General features: G+C 40.1%; 1 non-coding gene across 1 annotated transcript; it reads right to left on the bottom strand.

Moving 5' to 3' along the window:
• Positions 1–7,475: 7,475 nt before the first annotated feature.
• On the bottom strand, positions 7,476–7,582 carry LOC127109314 (small nucleolar RNA R71). The gene has a single exon (XR_007796629.1). It is a non-coding gene; the product is annotated as a small nucleolar RNA R71 (small nucleolar RNA).
• Positions 7,583–19,573: the final 11,991 nt, after the last annotated feature.

Below are 19,573 nucleotides of genomic sequence, written 5' to 3'. Positions count from 1 at the left end.
GATCTGATTCACAACCAAAGCCGAATCACCGAAGACATCCAAATACTTGATTCTGAGATTCATGGCCTCTTCAAGCCCCATAATGCAAGCTTCATATTCTGCCATGTTGTTTGTACCCTTGAAAGTCAATCTAGATGTAAATGGTAGATGCGTGCCTTGAGGAGTAATAATCACTGCCCCAATGCCATTTCCATATTGATTAATAGCTCCATCAAATACCATTCCCCAACAAGAACCGGGTTCTGGCCCTTCTTCAAGCAATGGTTCATCACAATCTTTCATTTTCAAGTACAAAATCTCTTCATCAGGAAAATCATACTGCACTGACTGATAATCTTCAATTGGTTGGTGAGCCAAATGGTCAGCCAAGATACTACCTTTGATCACTTCATGAGATCGGTATTCTATATCATACTCTGATAACAACATCTGCCAACGGGCAATTCTCCCAGTCAAAACAGGCTTCTCAAATATATACTTGATTGGATCCATTTTGGATATCAACCAAGTGGTATGATTCAACATATACTGGCGCAGACGCTTAGCAGCCCAAGCCAATGCGCAACAAGTCTTCTCAAGCATAGAATACCGAGTCTCAGAGTCGGTGATCTTCTTACTGAGGTAGTAAATTCCTCACTCACTTCTACATCACTTTCCTCCTCGGCCTCAAACACAGGGAATTTAAAATTTGGAGAAGGAAAAGGATCATTGTATTCAATGGGGTTAGGAACCAACCTGCATAATGATTTGAAATATTGATTTTAGAGAAGTGAATTTGTGACCAAATATTATGCAGATGGACAATTATATTGTTTATTTATGTTTTTTGTGATTACCATTTTCGGAATAAAGCAAAAAGAAAAAAATAAACATCAAAGATGTGGATGAATAAAATTAATTTTATTGATGATCAATTTTAAAATGCCCAAACAATGTTCACTTCTCCCTTAGGCATATGAGAAGGATTTTAAAATATAAAAGCAATTACTTAGATCGTTGCAAAATAACAGGAATATCAACGACAGTCCAATTGTTGCATGTCTTTCCATGCGTTACAATGTTGGTGCAGTCTTCCTCTTCACTATCCTCTAGCACAACAGCTAAGTGTTGTTCATTTCCATGAATGAACCCTCCGCTACGGAAGCTAAGTTGCATATCTTCAAATCTAACAGCTGATGACCCTTTCTGGAATCCCAAACCGGTTCTTCCCTTGTTATCAGAGACCTCTCCCATGCGCCCCCACTGATCAACAGGACCTTCTTCTACAATCGTCTGAGCATCTTTCAACGAGGACATAGGTGCCCCAATTCTCTTCTCAGCAGCAATAGATAAGGCTTTGAACGGAGTCCCAACCTCATCCTCAGCTTCCACATACAAGAAAGATGATAGATGGCTAACCAACAACGCTTTTTCTCCTCCCACAATTACTAGCTTGGCATTCTTTACAAATTTGAGCTTCCGGTGCAGAGTGGGGGTAACAGCTCTTGCCTCATGAATCCATGGCCTTCCCAATAAATAGCTGTAGGCCGGATGGATATCCATTACTTGAAAAGTAATCTGAAAATCACTCGGACCTATCTTGACTAGAAGGTCCACTTCACCAATAACCGTTTTGCCCAAGCCATCAAAGGCTTTGACAACCACCCCATTATATCTCATGGGAGCTCCTTGGTAAGATAGCTTCGACAAAGTTGACTTTGGAAGCACATTGAGTGACGAACCGGTGTCAACTAGCACATTTGACAAAGCATCTTCCTTACAGTTCATTGAAATATGCAAAGCCAGATTATGGTTTCTTCCCTCCTTAGGGAGTTCTTCATCACAGAAGCTAAGATTATTACATGAAGTGATGTTAGCCACGATGTGATCAAATTGATCCACAGTAACATCTTGCTCCACATATGCTTGTTCAAGAACTCTCTGTAGTGCTTCTCTGTGCGCTTCAGAATTCATCAGCAGAGACAACACTGAAAGCTTTGAGGGAGTCTGGAGCAACTGCTCAACCACATTAAATTCACTCCTTTTAATCAATCAGAGTACCTCATCATCATCATTGACTTTCAAGTTGTTGGATTCACCAGACTTATCTTTTGAACAGCCAACTGGATCTACATTAGGTACCTCCACCTTCTTACCAACAATCAATTCCTCTGGGACAACTGGCCCAAACACTCGACCACTGTGGGTCACCTTCGTAACATCAACAATGCTCACCACTGAACTAGTCGTAGGTAACGGGACCTCTTGACCATTCTTCATCATTGTAGCATTATACTGGTACGGTGCAGCCTTATCAGATGCATACGAGACTGGGCCCACTAACCATATTACTAACATCGATACTGATCTTCGAATGACATTCTTATTGTTGTTGCTATCATACTGAATTACCAACCGCTCTTGTTGCTTGAAAGCAGGCACTATGATATTGACATCATCATCTACATGACGGGATTGAACAATCTGAATCATGCCTTCATCCATCAGACGTTGGATGTCCCTTTTCACCATATCCCACCCTCTTGGGTTCACACTAGAAACAACACAACCATCATGGTCATGTTCACAGTCACTCACCGAACAGATATCTTTGTGTATTTGCACCAAAGATCTTCGATTAAACCGAACATCAAAAACCTTGAATTCACCAGGACAGCTGTCCACCATATTCACTGAAGAGTTCCCATGAGCGGGCAAAGGGTTAGCTTTCACATTTGGTGCGCGGTCCTCAAAGGACACCATACCACTCTTCATAAGCTTTTGAACCTCAGACTCCAATGGATAGCAGTTTTCAATATCATGCCCAGGTGCACCCTGATGAAAAGCACAGTGAAGCTCAGGTTTATACCACCAAGGAAGTGGTTCTGGGATCTACGGTGGGTTCCTCGGTTGAATCTGAAATTCTGGTATCAGATATGAGATGTCGAAGGTAATGTCACGACACTAATATCTGAACAATACAAACAGGATAAAAGATAAAAACAGTAACGCAAGAGACACAAGCAATTGTTAACCTAGTTTGGTGCAAACTCACCTACGTCTGGGGGCTACCAAGCCAGGAAGGAAATCCACTAAACAGAATTAGTTCAAAGACTCTCAGTAAACAACTTCAAGTTACAGTCTTTTCACCTAATCTCTACCCGTGTAACTTCTACCTAAGAACTCTTAGATATGAGATCCTACTCACTCCCCCTCAATCACAGCAGTGATGTAAAACAAGAATTAAAATGAAAAGAAGACACTCTTCAAAGACACATACTTGATCTTGCTTAAAAGCTTCAATCAAGTAAACACACACTCATGCTTCAAAGCTTAGAATGGACAAATTACAACTCAAAAATCAGTCCAATTCAATCATCTATGGATGAATGAATGCCTTACGATACACACGACCACACAAGACTAAAACCCTTATTCTCTCTCAATATTTCGTTCGTTATTTCTTGTGTATAAAACCAGGTTTTCCATGTCCTTTATATAGAAGCATTTGGCTGGGCTTAGACATCATAAAACCCTAAAACTATTTTCCATTCATATCTTCTCATGACAGTTGATTATATCTCGTTGGAAAATAAGTCAATCTGGTTGTAATTACTGATTGAGGGCGCGTTCAATCATTACATCAATCACACATAGATTAGCATAAAAAATGCAATCACACAATACATAACATTCAGACTGAATGTTCTATATACAGATGTCATGACATCAGGTCTGACATCTCAGTAAAACCCCGCATATTCACATTTTAAACACCCTGCAGGTACATCTTATCTTATGTCAAGACAACACTTGTGACAACTTGTGAACACTCTAGGTTTTACCAAAATTGATGCCGACACATAGAACCAACAAACTCCCCCTTTGGCAAATTTTGGCTAAAATATACATCAGTTCACAAGATAATAACCACATCAGCAGTTTAGCAGCAGAAGTAATAAACCACACATTTACTAGCTATAATAGCAACTACTAAACACATATTAAACGCATATATGTGCTTCTTCTCTCCCTTAGTGTGTTCACCACAGACATCTCCTTCAACAACACCTGTAACATACATTCTTCTCCCCCTCAGTCTGTTCACCACAGACATCTCCTTCAACATCACCTGTACTACATCCTTTTTAACATCATCTGTCATATGTTTATAGCCTAGCTACTTCATAGCACATATTAACTGCAACTCTCCTTCAGATATTAACTTCTCCCCCTTTTTAGTCAAAATAGACCAAAGAGACCAATGAGACAAAATAAATGTCTATTAGTCAAAGAGAATGACACATAGAATGTTAAAACATATTGTCAGGTGTTACAGAACCACAAACAAACACAGTTATATAAGCTGAGATAAAATCCAGAGACATCAAAGAGAACCCAAAAATTACATCAAGGCATCAAAACAAGACTGCAAAAAAAACATCACACATCAAGACATCCAAAACATCACATCATCATAAAAGTGGGGAGCAATCTTCAACAACACTCAGTCAGAGGAGCTAGCATCTTCATCAGCTTCAGAACCAGAACTGCCACTTGATTTATCTTGAGATTCAGACCTCTCACTAGAGGTGTGGGCTTCTGTTTCCTTGGCTTGTCCAACATTATCTCTATCACCTTGCTCCAAGCTATTAATCAGAACCTCCAAAGCTTCTTTCCTGGCTTTAGCTACCCTTATCCCAGTCTCCAATTCCTAACAGGTCTCTTTCAATTCAGCAATCACACCACCTTGAGAGGCTGGCTTCTTCACAACAGATGTCATGACAATGTCATTGACATGACTGCCTTCAAATAATTTGTAATGAACTGACAGGGGAGGTTTTCTTCTACTATGGATATCACTTGTGCTCAGAATTCCAGGTTGCTGGCTCAGGATTATCCCACAAATCATTGAGGGAAAAGCTATGGGCAGCTTCACTACATTTGTAGAAGCATGTTTGACAATTTGTTCAAACATGAATCTACCATAATCAAAATTAAGCTTGGTTCCAATAGAAAATATGAGCCTTCCAAGAGCATTTGAGATTGTAGAGATGTGATTTGTTGGTACCCAATTCGCTGACCTTATCTTGTGCAATATAGCATATTTCACAGTTAGTTTTCTAGTAGAGAGATGCTTCTTGCTTGGCCACTCCTTGACCTGTCCAACAGTTATTTCCCTACAGACCTCATTGTCTGTGGCCTCTAGTTCACCAGCACCTTCTGTTCCTCTTCCCAGGAACTTATTGATCACAGTTGGAGAAAACTTCACACACATTCCTCTAACAAACACCTTACAAAACTCTTTGCTGTTACTATCAGCAATGTCCTCAGGGATGTTTGATCACACTGAATTACACCGTGTTTTTGACTCGGATTTCACATGTTTATTAGGACTTTGTTATCATTTTATTTGTATTATGCTCTCTTTTCTCTTGTTTTCAGATATTTAGCACTTTCTGACACTTTTGGAAGAAACGAAGCAAAAAGACCTAAAATTAGGGTTTTTCGGCGAAATTACACACATGGCGTTGCACATGGCGGCCGCTATAGGGGAAGCCATGAGTCACCAGCCCTCAACTAGGAGGTAACTTCCACGTTCCCATGATCCACCCCATTTACACACATGGCGGGCGCCATGAAGGGATGGCGGGCGCCACCTTTGGAAATCACGTTCCCACTAAAGCCCACTAAGGGGAAGTTGGAGGGCACCATGGTCTTTACAAACTGCTGAGAATCTCTATAAATAGCTAATTTCATTTTGTTTTCTAGCATCACACTTAGTTTTACAACACTAAGCATATAGTCATCATTTGTAATAGCGATAATCCGTCACATCGGGGGGTTATCGCATCTTTGTGAGATTGAGTTGAGTCACTTCGAGTTGCTGTCGTCTTTAGCTTCAGGAGTCGGAGGTTTATTTTTGTATCAGAATCGAAGCTTCCGTTTGGAGCAGGTTCTTATTTTTTTATTTCCCGCATTGCTTTTACTTTATTTATTTCCCGCACTCACTTTATTTTATTTATTTTCCCGCATCGCTTTTACTTTATTTATTTTCCGCACTCGCTTTTATTTTATTTATTTTCCGTACTCGCTTTTATTTTATTACTTCCTGCACTCGCTTTACTTTATTTATTTTACGCACTTTACTCGCTCTCTACGCCTCACATTCTAAAACAAACTTTTCATCATGATTAACGTCATTATGTTCGTTTGTGTTACCATGTCTGGCTAAATCTTTTAAAGGTTACAATGTAAGGATCACGGTTAAAGTAATGTTTCACATATTGAAATCTGTAGAAATACTTTAAAGGCTGTTTTGATTTTTAACTTGAGTTTTCTAAACAAACTTGGTTTGTTTTAACTATTCGAGGAGTGCGAAAGCACCCTGGCGTAGTAACTAGGAATCTTTATCACTTTAAGGAAAAGCTATTTTGAAACTGTTTTCGGACGCGTTGATAGGTTTAAAATCAGTAAACTCCTTGGGTAAACTTTCCAAATCAAAATCACTTTTCAACTAAGTTTGCGAGTCTCATTTCTTAAAAATAGGTTTACTACTTTAGCGTTTTGCGCACCTTTTATAAGTGACAATAAAAGGCCTTAATTTAAGGGTAAACTCGGTTCTGAATACGCGAAAGCGACAGTTCCTGTTAAATGGATTCTTTTCAAGAGTAGAAAATATTGCCTCATAAGTAGTCCTATTTAGACAATCGAAACATCACTTAATTGACGTGAATTACATTCAACCTGTCTTTACCTGCATTTATTATTTACCGTTATTTTGCAAACCAAATATCTCTTTTATACCGCCTTAGATAAACACCGTAACGATAGTATTTGATAGATTGACGATTGGTCTCTGTGGAATCGATATTCTTTTATATTACTTTGATGTTATTCGTGCACTTGCGAATCACAGCCATCAAGTTTTTGGCGCCGTTGTCGGGGACCAACTTCGTCAAATTTCGTACCCTGTTGTTACACCGTATAGACTAAGGCATTTTTAGCCGGTAAATGCGAAGAAACCATAGTACCGGAAATTTAGTAGATCCTTTAGCGGAACCCGAACGTTATACTCGTAAACGCCTCTTACTCATCTGAATTAAGAAAGCTATGGTCGAGAATCGCGATAGGCGACCTCTTAAGGAATTTTCCCAACCCTCTGATGAGGAACCTAGTTCGAGTATAGTAAACCCCCTTATACCTGCTAAAAATTTCGAACTAAAACCGTCTTTGTTGCAACTAGTGCAACTGAACCAATACGCGAGTCTCGCTACCGAGAACCCGAATCAACATTTAAAAGTTTTTACCCAACTAGCCGACACCTTTAAATCTAACGGCGCTTCACCCGATGCGATCCGTTTAAGATTATTCCCTTTCTCCCTCAGGGATAGAGCACGTTCATGGCTAGATTCACTTCTAGCCAATTCAATAACTACCTGGGAAGACCTTAGGAGAGTATTCCTTGCTAGATATTTCCCCCTAGTAAGACCACTGTTCTTCGAAACCAAATAACTAGATTTGCTCAAAACCAAAGAGAATCGCTTTTCGAAGCTTGGGAGAGGTATAAAGAGCTATTAAGAGTCTTCCCACACCATGGCCTAGAACAATGGCTGATCATTCATACCTTCTACAATGGACTCCATTATAATACCAAGATGAGCATCGACGCTGCCGCAGGTGGCGCATTGATGAACAAACCTTATCCAGAAGCTTGTGACCTAATTGAAGATATGGCCAAAAACCATTATCAATGGGGAACTGAACGAGCATCAATAGAGAAAAAGGAGACCCAAGGTGGAATACATGAGGTAAGCTCTCTAGACATGATGCAGGCGAAAATGGACGCTTTAGCCCTTAGGGTCGAACATATGTCTACAAACACTAACACCGTAGCAGTAGTCCACATAGAGTGCGAACTCTGTGGATCTAAAGGACACGTATCGACGGAGTGTAACCTTTTGAACGAACTAAATACCGACCAAGTGAATTACGCCCAAGGTAACCCATTTTCAAACACTTATAACCCTGGATGGAAGAATCATCCAAAATTCTCTTATAGAAACCAGAACCCTATCCAAAATAATGCACCTCAGAGACCGCAAGGTTATCAAGCCCAAAAACCAAACCAACCTATGCAAGTTGTGCCCCAGAAGTCTAACCTTGAGAAGATCATGGAAAGCTTTATATCGGGCCAGACTCAGCAAAATAAAGAATTCCTAAACCAAAATGTTCACGTAAACAAACTTATAGCAATTAGGAACCAAGGTTGATCAGATAATCACTCACAATAAGATGCTTGAAACCCAGATCTCACAGGTAACACAAAACCAAGCCCCACAAACTACACCTGGAGGCCAATTTCCTGGACAACCTCAACCGAACCCTCGAGGGCAAGCTAATGCTATCTCGTTACGAAGTGGGACCGCTTACGAAGGGCCTCAGAACCCAGTAATGAGTGAGTCCAAAAATTCTAAAGAGAATATGCCTACCAACCAAGAAGAGGAACCGGAGGAATCCGAGAAACAAACTAACCAAGAAGGTGAAGCCAAGGATAAAACTTACAAACCACCACCCCCGTACAAACCACCAATCCTGTATCCGCAAATACTTAAACAAACCAAAGTCAACAACCAATATCAAAAATTTATAAAAGTGATAGAAAAGCTTCATGTAGAGATTCCTTTCACCGAAGCTATCACCCAAATCCCGTCTTACGCCAAATTTCTCAAAGACATCTTAACTAACAAGCGTAGGCTCGATGATCCAAAACCCTTGGAATGCAACTTTATTTCTGAGGATAAACTTGCTAAGAAGGAGAAAGACCCTGTCAGTTTTTCTATACCTTGCATTTTAGGAAATCATGTGATCGAAAAAGCTTTCCTAGACTTAGGCGCTAGTGTAGTTTAATGCCCTTAGCTGTATGTAAAAGGTTAAACCTAGGGGAATTGCAACCAACTAAGATGTCCCTTCAATTAGCCGATAGGTCTATCAAGTATCCCGTAGGCATTTTAGAAGACATCCCAGTTAGGATCGATCAACTTTATATTCCAACAGACTTTGTGGTCATGGATATAAAAGAAGACGAAGATATCCCTATCCTTATAGGTAGACCATTCTTATCAACAGCCGGAGCTATAATAGATGTCAAAAGAGGGAAATTAACCTTCGAAGTAGGGGATGAAAAGATCAAGTTCATTCTTTCGAAATTCCTAATGGCACCAATTCTAGGAGATGCATGTTATCCGATCGATATCATAGATGAGTGCCTAAGAGAATTTGATCAGGGATGTAACACCTCAAAATTTGCCCTCCTCTTCTTGGGACTAGTTTAGCATATTGCATTTCATGTTTTAGGACATTAGGCATTTGCATATTGCATATCATGTGGAAATAATGAAGTCATCCTCCAAAGTCTTTTTCAGAAGATGAGAGGCTACATGATTCAAGCTTGAGGGTTTCTATGGTCTGATTGTCAACCATCTGAGGGTGTGCACTTCAATTAGGGTTTTCTTGGTCCTTCAAAAGGTTGAGTATTATCTTGCTTGCAAGGATATGTTACCATCATCATGGTTCTATCATCATCAAGGGATTCATTATTTCATTCCCAAGGTTCCTTTGGATTAGGGTTTTGACCTCTGGTCAACCCTGATCATTGCCATTCTTCCAGCCAGGGTTTTTCAAGGAGATGAGGTATTTCTATTGAGATGGAGATCACATGATCATTCTATTGGGCTTGTATAAGCTAGGGTTTCATTTCTGAGCCAATTCCTCAAGTGGTGGAGGTTCAAGCTTATCAGAGCATGTCAAGGTCATCTAAGGACCTATACAATTGACTGTGTAAGAGCTGAGGGCTAGGAGGGGGAGAAATGGTTTGAGACACTTCATTCATGTCCCAAAGAGGTTCATTTGTCATTATAAACATCTACCTTGAAGATTTTGAAGTCAGATCAAAAGTTTCCCAAAATGGAAAGTGACCTGTAATTGAAAGTTTCCAAAAATGGCAAGTTTTTTGACCATCTTCAACTTGACTTTCCAACATCAAAGAAGCTTCAAATGAAATTTTGTCCAACATGAAAGTTGAAGACCTTTCTCTCCCATTTCCAAAAAGTCCAAGATCATGAGCATCTGATGAATGGTTGAGGAGTTATGAGCAAATGATCGCCAAGGGTGCATAGAAGTTCAACATGCCATAACTTTTGATCCAAAACTCCAAAATGAGTCACTCTTTTTGCATATTTCTTCTCATGACCTATAATTTCCAAATCCATCATTACATTGCATGAAATTTATTCATATAATCATTTGTCCATGCATGTTCATTTTGGAGGGAAAATGGAGAATTTGAATTTGGTGCATCATACATGTTTAATTCCATTACCATTGTGTTCATGAAATGATTTTAAGTGATATTGCACCCCCATATGTTACTGTTCACGTCCAAAATTTGCCATGCACCTCACACTTACTAATTTTGGTCATACACCTCATTTTCACTAATCATAATTAACTCATGCCTAATTTTGATTTGGATGTGATTAGGACAGAGTATAAATGCCAAATCATAACAGAATTCTGAAGTTTCACTCATTCTAGATCTAGATCCAAATTCCCTCCAAAATTTTCTCTCAATTGAAATTTGAAAATTCTTCACATAACACCTTGATTTTATTGCATATTCGTGTTCTTTGATCATCATTGAGTGTAGATCAAGCTGTGGATTGAAGGTTTTGGTGAAGAATCAAGCACATCAAGCTCAAGAACATGAAGATGGAAGTTGCAATCTGATCAAGATCCAAGCCTTTCCAAGCTTCAATTCATACATAAAGCTTCAAGTCATCAACATAGGAGTGGATCTGGATCGTTTGAGCACTTGAATCTACTGTTTTCATCCTCTGCTCTTCAAAGAGGTTAGAATTCGAACCTCATGATTCTCCATTTTATGCACATGTTATGGTAGATCTTTTCATGCTGATTATCCTGATGCTTTTAGAATTTGAAATGGTTGATTATTGGTTGAGTTATGCTGAGTAGAAGTTTTGAATGCATTTATGTTTTCTCTTCGATTTGCACTGGTTATGAGGAATTAATGTGAATTGAGCCTGGATTCGTGTTGTACATAGAATAAGCTTTCGATTGGTATGCTTTTTGCTGTTTTCTGGAAAATTTTGATGAACATGTTACTGTAGCACCACCGTCTCAATGAAGAAGACTGTGGAAACCACCGCTCCAACCGCCGTGCATGAATAGCCTAGGGTTTATCCCAATCATCTTCCATGCGTGCGTCCTTGTTGTCCTATTGACTGGCCTAGGTTCCTTGACTGATTCCACGCGTGCTCTGACCACGCTGACTGGGCGCCAACTTAATAATTGAAGCGCTGTGTTTAGTAGCTAGCACACCATTCGATTCCCAGCGGTGCCAATTGTGATTTTATTTTGTTTCCAGCGCTTGATTTTTGGTGTGCATGGTTCGATTCTCTCTGGCAGCGCTATTTCAAATTTTGTCAACCATTTCTCATTTCCCTCCATTTTGTGACATGCATTTATTCATCATTTCAATTCTATTTCATCACATTCAAAAACTCATAACAAATAGAATATGCATCCGATTTAATCCAAATTTTTTGCCAAATGTTCATCTTGATGTCTATTATTTTGTGGTGGTGATTTAATGATTTTATCATCTCTGGATTTTTAATTGTGGACTGTTATTTGAACATGTATGCAAATGTGACATGTTATACCAATTCTTTTGTGAAATGCTCATACATTGTCAAATGGCTTTGAAATTTGGTATGATGATTCCTAACATGTTGCTTGATTTTTGAGGCTTGGATTGACATTTTTAGCATTTTCCATTTCTGTTTTGGATACATGGATGTAGGGTGTGACAATGTGTGTCACACATTTTGATGTTGATCTTATTCATTTTCTTATACATATCAATTGAGCTTTTCTGATTCCAATTTTTTGCATGATGCTTGTGTTTAACATGTTGTGTGCACATAAAAATTTTCATGATTGTTTGATTCATTTCTGTTTTAGTATGGAATTTTGGTTCTTGATGTCTAATTGTGTGCTTTGTAATTGCCTTTGCCTTATCTTACTCATGTGATGACTTTGCTTGATGCTTTAGACTCGGTCCTTTTTAGGACATGTTCTTGCTTGCTTAAAGTTGCTTCTTGTTGAATATCAACTTCTGTTTTGACTTTTTTCTTTGCTTTTGACCCTAGGCTTTGCACTATGGTTGATGTGGCCTCATCATTTGAGATGGCCATTTGCTTTGTTTGCTAACATTTGGTTATGTTGTAGGTCCTTTGGTGGTGAATCACTTGAGTGTTTGCCTCTTATGGCTTACATGTTGTACATATTGGAAATGTCTGACTGTTGTTATCTGTTGGTTGTTTGTCTGAATAGAATATTGATTGTTTAGCTTTTCATACAGGTACCTTAGCTGCTTTAAGCTCATTATTTGAGCTTTGCTTTGCTTGTGGTTGGCATACCACTTAGGTAACCTCTCTAACTCCATGTAGTCTGGAAGCCCTGTCGTTCCTGTTTGGCAGGCATTTGGCTGAAGTCCTCCTTAAGAGGCAATGACTGTGTTTGTTTACTTTTGTGTTGTTACTTTGTTAAGACCTCCTAAGTGAAGAGGTGATTGGCAGATAGAAGGGATTTGCAATCAATCCCCTGCTATTCAGTTGAGTCTTTCATTAAGCTCGCACTACGTGCTGATGCTTTTGAATGAACACCCAAGATCTTGTCCAGAGTCAGTCATGTGGAGTAGGGTCCCTCATTCTGGACCCCCACACATTCTTTGTCTTGAGCTCACCCAGGCCAGGGTTAAGATCTATGAGGTCTAACCCTCATTACCTTTCATCTGCTCACCCTGACGGTCAATGTCATTGGTTAAGAGCCTCAGACACCCCTTCCAGTGTTGGCTTGTTTGTCGAGGTTGATATGACCCCTTGACTAAAGCCCAGCCTTGTATGAGCCGTTTGTTTGCATATAGTGTGTGATACCTGTTCACCTGTGATGTTTACTTGCTATTTATTTGCTGTTTCAACTTGCTTCCTGTGCGAGTTAGGATCTGTTTAGATACCTCAACCTAGGACTATTCTGGATTGCATGACAACTATTAGGCTCGAGTCAGTCTCCCTGTTAGTTAGTTATTCCCCGGTCTCTAGTTAGGAGAAAGTTTCTCCCCTATTAAGGGGAACTACGTCGCCTTGATCCTCATACCAGATGAAGTACGTAGGCAGGAGATCGTGCGAGATCTCTCCGGGCGCCCTTTTCTTTTTTGTGTGTGTTTTTCTTGACAGATATTAGGTCCGAGTTCCCGACTCCCTTTTAGTCTGTGTGTTCAACATCTTTGTTTCTTCTGACGTCTCAGCGTCTTCTTGGTGTTTGCTTGACAGCTATTAGGCTCGAGTGTCAGACTCCCTGTTAGCTTGTCTGTTTGATAACCTTTTGGTGTGTGTTTGGAGTTGGATGTAAGACCAGCCATTGGCATTCCGTTTCCTTGTTTGTGTTTGTTGTTCGGAGTCGGACGTAAGACCAGCCATTGGCAGTCTGTTTCCTTGTTGAGTTTCTTTTGACGTCTCAGTGTCTTTGTGTTGTGTTTTGTTTCGGCGTGCGTTAGCCGAACTACGACAGCTCTGATTCTCATTCCAGATGAGATACGTAGGCATAGGATGCGATATCCTAGTGAGCCAGTTCCCCATTCCCCCCGAACTACGTCGACTCTGATGTTTGTGTCTGACAAACTACGTAGGCCCAGGATGCGACATCCTGCCGAGTCCACTTCCTCCGTTTCTTTCACCTGTGTTTTATTCTAGCGTGTGTGCATTCTTTGAGCAGTTTTTCAGCAACCTTATTCTAATCTTTCTGAGCGTGGATCCCGTCGAGTACGACGGACGTGAGGGGTGCTAATACCTTCCCCTTGCGTAACCGACTCCCGTACCTTGTGATCTTCGGTCGTAAGACCATTCCTTTCCAGGTTGACTTCGAGCGTTTCCTTTCCCTCCTTTGGGATAAATAACGCATGGTGGCGGCTCTGTGTCTTTTCCCGCCGGTTGTTTTTTCACGTTGTGACAAGGGAGAACCCAAGATCGAACCATTTTCAAACCCGAATGAAAAGGATGATGAGTTAGAGGAAACGGAACCTCACAATAACGAATGTCTGGATCTTACGCCAGACCCTTCACCTAATTCTCAAAATCCAGCCCAAGAACTTAAGGAACTACCCGAGAACCTAAGATATGAGTTCCTAGATGAAGAGATGAACCGCCCAGTAATAGTTAGTGCCACCTTAAACCAAGACGAGACGAATCAACTCTTGAACGTTTTAAGAAAATACCCCTCTGTCTTAGGGTACAACATCTCTGATTTAAAAGGCATTAGCCCATCCGTGTGTATGCACCGGATCTCACTAGAGGAGGATTCAAAACCTTCTAGAGAACATCAAAGAAGAATAAACCATGTGATGAGCGAGGTAGTAAAGAAGGAAGTCCTTAAACTACTAGAAGTTGGTATAATCTATCAGATCTCTGATAGATAGTGGGTAAGTCCTGTACATGTGGTACTCAAGAAGGGAGGCATCACAGTTGTGCAGAACGAAAAAGGAAAGCACGTCGCTAAACGCATAGAAGGCGGATGGCGTATGTGCATAGATTATAGGAAGCTCAATAAGGCAACTAGGAAAGACCATTTGCCCCTTCCATTCATAGATCAAATGCTTGAGCGTCTTGCCAGACACTCTTACTTTTGTTATCTTGATGGATATTCTGGATTTTTCCAAATACCCATTCACCCCGAGGATCAAGAGAAAACAACCTTTACTTGTCCCTACGGAACATTTGCTTACAGACGAATGCTGTTTGGACTCTGTAATGCGCCAGCTACTTTCCAATGTTGTATGATGTCAATCTTCGCAGATTATCTCAACGGAATCATGGAAGTATTCATGGACGACTTCTCAGTGTGTGGATTAGACTTTGAAGACTACCTTATTAACCTTGAGAAAATCCTAGAGAGATGCGTAGAAGTTAACCTAGTGTTAAACTGGGAGAAATGTCACTTTATGGTCAAAGAAGGCATAGTGTTAGGACACATAATATCTGAAAGAGGCATTGAGGTCGATAAAGCAAAAATAGAAGTTATAGAAAACCTTAACCCTCCTAAGACAGTTAGAGAAGTCCGTAGTTTCCTTGGACACGCCGGTTTCTACCGACGCTTTATAAAATACTTCTCTAAAATAACAAAACCTTTGACCGGCCTTCTGATGAAAGACATCGAATTTGTTTTCGATGAGAAATACATCAAAGCCTTTAACCAGTTAAAACAAGCGTTAATCTCAATACCCATTCTACAAACCCCAGATTGGACTAAACCCTTCGAAATAATGTGTGATGCTAGCGATTTTTCTATAGGAGATGTTTTAGCGCAAAGAAAAGATAAGAAACGACACGTAATATATTACGCTAGTAGAACCCTAGATGCCGCTCAATTAAATTATACAACAACAGAGAAGGAACTCCTAGCTGTAGTTTTTGCAATCGATAAATTTAGGTCTTATCTTGTAGGATCTAAGATTATAGTCTATACAGACCATGTAGCTATCCGTTACCTTCTGAGCAAAAAGGATGCAAAACCTAGATTACTCAGGTGGATCCTTTTTCTACAAGAATTCGATTTAGACATTAGAGACAAAAAAGGAACAGAAAATGTAGTTGCTGACCATCTTTCCATATTAGAGCATTTAAAGCCTGATCATTTACCCATAAATGATGACTTCACTTATGACAGACTAGTAGCTAAGATAGATACCACTCCCCTTGAACCTGACAGAGACAACCTTGGGACGATTTCAGAGATTAGCAAAGTACCATGGTACGCTGATTTCGTGAACTATCTAGCCGCTGATATCATACCACCTAACCTCAACTATCAACAGAAGAAGAAGTTCTTTAAAGATATAAGACACTTCTATTAGGATGAACCACTCCTTTTCAAAAGAGGAACTAGTAACATATTTCGACGTTGCGTCCCGGAAGAAGAAGTCAGAAACATCATAGAGCATTGTCATTCTTCACCCTATGGTGGACATTCAAGCACATCCAAGATATACGCTAAGATCCTTCAAGCTGGTCTTTATTGGTCGACATTATGGCGTGATGTCCATGCTTATATTTTCCGATGTGATCGGTGCCAGCACGCTGGAAACATCTCAAGACGTGACGAAATGCCTTTGAAGAACATCCAAGAAGTAGAACTATTTGACGTTTGGGGTATAGATTTCATGGGACCTTTTCCATCTTCATTGGGAAACAAGTACATTTTGGTAGCAGTTGACTATGTGTCCAAGTGGATAGAAGCTATAGCCGCACCAACCAACGACACAAGAGTGGTCATCAAGATGTTCAAGAACAATATCTTTCCCAGATTTGGAGTTCCACGACTTGTCATAAGCGATGGTGGATCGCATTTCAGATCTAGAATATTTAACAAGCTCCTAAGGAAATATGGAGTGAAACACGGAGTAGCAACACCATATCACCCCCAGACTAATGGTCAAGTGGAAGTATCCAACATAGAGATTATGCAGATCTTGGAGAAAACTGTATCAATATCTAGAAAAGATTGGTCTGAAAAGCTAGCAGAAGCATTGTGGGCTTACAAAACTGCTTACAAGACCCCCATTGGAACTACACCGTACCAGTTGGTCTACGGGAAGTCATGCCACTTGCCTTTTGAACTCAAGCACATGGCATATTGGGCCATCAAGACCCTAAATTCGGATTACCTAGCATCTGGTAAGAAGCGAATCCTTGATATTCACAAATTGGAGGAACTTCGCCAGAACGCTTACGAGAATGCCATTATATACAAGGAGAGAACCAAAGCTTGGCACGACAAGAGGATCGTGAAAAAGAAATTTAATATAGGAGACTCTGTTCTTCTCTTCAATTCGAGATTACGTCTTTTTTCAGGTAAGCTGCGTTCGAGATGGACAGGCCCCTTTGAGGTGTCCAAAATCCTGAAATCCGGAGCAGTTGAAATCCGAAACAACTCCTGTAATCTATTCATGGTAAATGGACAAAGATTGAAGCAATACCAAGGAGGTGACATACCCACAGAATGTCATGACCAGACTCTGACCGACCCTCTAGTTCCTACCTCTAACATATAAAGTTCGAATCGTCAAGCTAGTGACGTTAAACAAGCGCTGCATGGGAGGCAACCCATGAGTTCTTTTCCTTTACTTTTATTATTTTCAATTTATATTTATTTATTATTTATTTTATATATATGTATATCTATGTGGAGACTAACAATCATAATATTTGTGATTTCAGGTGTCCTCTGTTTCTAATCTAACTTTTCAGGAATGGAGAATATTGACACTATGCCAGTAATATTTCGTGACCCAGTTCAAGAGCAGCACTATACCATGCTTTCACAACGCCCGATGTTGCCTACTAGATATCCCGACTCGAGCTGCATGGAGGCATTAGGCATTGAGCCTAGTGTCAGGCACTTATGCAATCAGTTACAGTGGGATGAATATACAAATGCTATGCACGTGACTTACAGGAACCTGACTTTGGAGTTCCTAAGCTCGCTTGTCTACGAGCCTTGTGTCGGTCACGCCAGTGATGAAGGATACATTAACTTCAGATTATTTGGGGTAGAATATACCTTCAACCACAAGCGTTTCGGCGACTTGCTTGGTTTCCAGACTGCCTATGATGCTTCGTCTGAGCTCCCCATGAGCTACTTTCTGAGCCGAGACGTTGAGAAGTTTTGGAGCGATATCACATGTGGAGGTAGTCCTGACCCTTCAACCCAGATCTCCAACAAAATTCACAACCCCACTTTCCGATACTTCCAGATGATCATTGCCCAAACCTTCTTGGGGAAGAGTGACCCTGATGCGCATGTGAGTGCTGAAGAGATCTTCTTCATGTACTATACTACTCAATCACACCCGGTAGACTGTGGAGCCTTCTTGATCGAGAGCCTACACCTTAATGCTCGCTCTACTGCGAGCCCCATACATGTCGGAAGCACTATGACTCACATAGCCTCAGCCCTGGGACTCGATAGGAGACTTTCTCACCTGACACCTTATTGCAGCTACACCTTGATGGATGTTGATTTCTGTCTGGACCGTGGTCTCATGAGGAGATCCTCTTTCCATCCGGATCAATACAGGCTGTTAATTAAGGGTGAGACCATACACTACTTCACTTTACCTGACCCTCAGATGATTTGTGTTATTGATCAGGCCAACTGGGTCTACGCCATAGAGGGGCAAGGAGAGACAATAGATGCACCGACGATTGCATCGATCAGAATTAAAATCCGTACCAATAGTCCTAATCTCCAGACTCCGAGCATGCAATCCGAATTGGTTAAGCTTCGAATGGAGATAGCCGAGCTTCACCAAGAGCTTACTGATGTTGCCCTGCAGGTCGAGGTAGCAGTTGCCTCACACGACACCGAGACTGATATGCTGCATGATGAGATCGCCGATCTCCGACGCCAGATCACGGTGCTTCGAGGCTACGAAGTCGAGGAGACTCCACTATATCCCGAGCGTTGATGCCATCATGGACCGAGAAATACCATTTGAATTTCCCTATTTTTCCGTACTTATTATTCATGCCTATTTTTATCGTTTCCTATGACATTATGCTTGCTTTATTTCCGAAGATCTCTGGACTCGTGAATTACTATTGACTCTTCATATATATATATATATATATATATATATATATATATATATATATTATATAATATATATATATATATAATATATATATATATATATATATAATATATATATATATATTATGTTTTTTATGTCCATTATTGTATTTTGTTTTACTTTGTTCTACTTTACTATTGTATTTTGTTTTATTTTGTTTTGATTTATTTAATTTTGTTTTATTTTATTTTATTTTATTTCGTTTCAATTTTTTTTATCAAGCTTAAATTCAAAAACAAAAAAAAAAACATTCGTGGATACCTATACACACCCCCATTGCAAAAATGAAGACGAGAGAATTGAGGCCCAAGAAGCAAACAACACAGTCGGCCCAAACCATATCCGAAGACATGGCGGGTGCCATAAGCCTCATGGCGGGCGCCATGACGTAACGGTCAGATTCACCTTTTCCACTATTTATACCTTCTTCAACCTTTCCAAACCTGTTCTCTTCTTCTCCAAACTCCACCAAATTCATAAAAATTTCCAATCCTCTCACTTTCACTACAAACCAACAATTCTCCATCTTCACTTCTTCAACTCTCCACCAAAAATCCATTAAATTTCATTTTTTCCTTTCTTTTCTATAATTACTCATTTTTCTTTACAACCTCCGTTAATGGCCGGAATGAAGTTTAACGACATCACTCTTCGTGGAGGAAAGCCCGGTAAGAGACAAAACAAGCTTTTGCAAAGATTGCAAACTCGGGAGATCCTCTCTACCAGGTATGTCGACGAAGACTGTTTGTACACTTTAGGCACATATGATAGTATATTCCACATGCTAGATAATTTAGGATTGCATGATATTTTTGCTAGTAAAGC

This window comes from Lathyrus oleraceus, chromosome 7 (genome assembly GCF_024323335.1).
Source record: "Lathyrus oleraceus cultivar Zhongwan6 chromosome 7, CAAS_Psat_ZW6_1.0, whole genome shotgun sequence".
NCBI classification, from domain to species: Eukaryota; Viridiplantae; Streptophyta; class Magnoliopsida; order Fabales; family Fabaceae; genus Lathyrus; species Lathyrus oleraceus.
Note: the sequence above shows the minus strand (reverse complement) of the source record. Positions and strands in the feature narration are given on the sequence as shown.